Source organism: Gekko japonicus, unplaced genomic scaffold, assembly GCF_001447785.1.
Source record: "Gekko japonicus isolate JY-2015 unplaced genomic scaffold, Gekko_japonicus_V1.1 scaffold258, whole genome shotgun sequence".
Classification (NCBI taxonomy): Eukaryota; Metazoa; Chordata; class Lepidosauria; order Squamata; family Gekkonidae; genus Gekko; species Gekko japonicus.
The window spans coordinates 640,877-643,145 of record NW_015164190.1 but is presented as its reverse complement, the minus strand read 5'-3'; positions in this window follow the sequence as shown (position 1 = coordinate 643,145).

Here is a 2,269-nt window from a genome sequence, read left to right as displayed (position 1 = left end):
TTTTCCAATGGGCCTTCAAGCGTCACACATTGTTTCCAATGGGCAATCCTGTCCTTCCTTTTAGTACATCCCTCTAAAGATACCAGTACTCTTCTGCTTGAGTTTTAATTGACTCTTAAGATCACACAAGGCAGTCTGTAATTACACCAGACCAAGGATTTCTCCACTCCACGGAGCGCTCTCCCTGTTTTATCTGGTAGGGAAATTTCTTCTCTCCAGGCTGAATGCAGAAAAAAGGTAAAGGTAAAGGTTCCCTTGCTCGAAAGCCGGCCACATGACCACGGAAACGTCTTCGGACAGTGCTGGCTCTTCGGCTTTGAAACGGAGATGAGAATGCAGAAAGCTCAGTACTAAACTCAGTCAATGCTACTGAATCTCTCCTCAGCATTCAGCTCTCAAGTCTTTTTCTGCTCAGCTGATGCTAACCAATCAGATTCCTTGGAGCAGCCTGTCACTCAAGGCTCTCTGTGAATAATTAACCCTTCCTAGTCCTTTATCTGCTTGTACAGCACTTCTAAGCTTTTAAAAGTGCAGGCCGTCAAACAAGGATATAGGCTCTTACCCTACAAAAATTCTGTTACCTCAGATGAAATGAGGCTGTGTTACTCCATGGTGACGTGAAAATATTCTGTATAAATACTTATTAGATATTAATGTAATTATTGGCACTGAACAAAACTTCTATGCTTTTGGGGGCAGGGCCTATAACAGGATTTAATTTAATTTAACTAGCTTTTACTGGCATGCTAAACATTTACAAAGTGTTTCAATTACTTACGTGAAACTACTCCTTCAACCCAATGGTCATGACCAGTATCACAATAATAAAGTTAAAAACAATCCTAATAACCTGAGTCCAGACTCATTTATTTATTCATATTATCATATCTTGCTACAGCTTGGGAAAAGAACTCTGCAACAGCCAAGGTGGCTTTGTGTTCAGTACCTGCTAGGAGCAGTCTCCAGTTTCTCTCCAGTAGGTATATTTGCCCTCCTTGAAGAAACAGCAAATGCCATCATTCTCATTCCAAGAGACAATGTATCGATTTGCTCTGACTGACACTACCATAATTTATTTGAGTAAGGAATCTTACAACACGTTTTCATTTTCTTTCTTATCTGTTCTGTCTCATCATTTATTTATTTAAAATATTTATTATTTTAATATCATGGAGCTCAAAGAAGCTTACAAAATAAATAAAAAGATTATAAAAACACAATAAAAACAATATAAATAGAACAACAATTAAAAAACCATATAAAGTTTCATTTTAAAAAACTCCAATTAGGACTGCCGATAAAAGAAACTAAATCTGTCAAATGCATTCCTAAATTAAACTGTCTTCAACGGAATCCTGAAGATCAATACAGAAAGGGCCAGGCTTTGAATGCAGGCTTTGTATCATTGACTTTGTGTGCAGGTTCTTCTCCGTCTTTGGTTTTCTTTACTCTTTGTTGAAAATACCATCTCGTTACTCATGTTCTCTGACACCCACAGGTTGCAATGTACAATTAATCAATTACATTTTTGCCCCACTTTTCCACCAAGAAGCTTGGAGCAGCGTACAAAAACCTCCTCTGTCCATTTTATCCACACTACAACCCTGCAAGGTGGTTAAGGGAAGAAATTTTCACTGAAGTTCTTTTCCTGAAAGAGATCCTTCCTCTGTAATAAGTACTGCCTAGAATTCCATGGGGTCTGTGCTTTTTAAATAAAATGCAGTCAATAAACTTCTTTAGATCAGCTAAGAGCCATCCGCAGCCATTGTGTGGAGTTAAAACAAGATCCAGCTTGATCAACACAATGACATAAAGTTCTTGAATGTGGGGTGGTAACTGCCAAGTAGAGAACAAAAGCAAAAATACACCAAACTGGAAAACATCAATTTCCTTCCACACCCTTCCAAAAAGTTTGCAGAAAGCCATCACTGAATTCCAAAGCAGCCAGTGCAGTCAATTTGATAGAGTGTGGCACCTGCAGAGTTCAAACTCCTGCTGTGGTTATTAACTTATTGAATGTTCTGGGTCAAACTGTAAGTGCCCTAGATTAAAACTAGAATAATAATAATTCACCTTGCAGAATTATTATGAGGACAAGTGCAGTAAGCATCAAAGCTTGCTAAGCAGAATGAAAATTGTTCAGATAAATGTTGGAAATGTAAAAATAAGATAGGTACATTTTATCATATGTGGTGGCTTTGCGATGTAACAAAGAGATACTGGAGATGGATCCACAAGATGATGCAAAAGATATTGAGAATTAAAATAC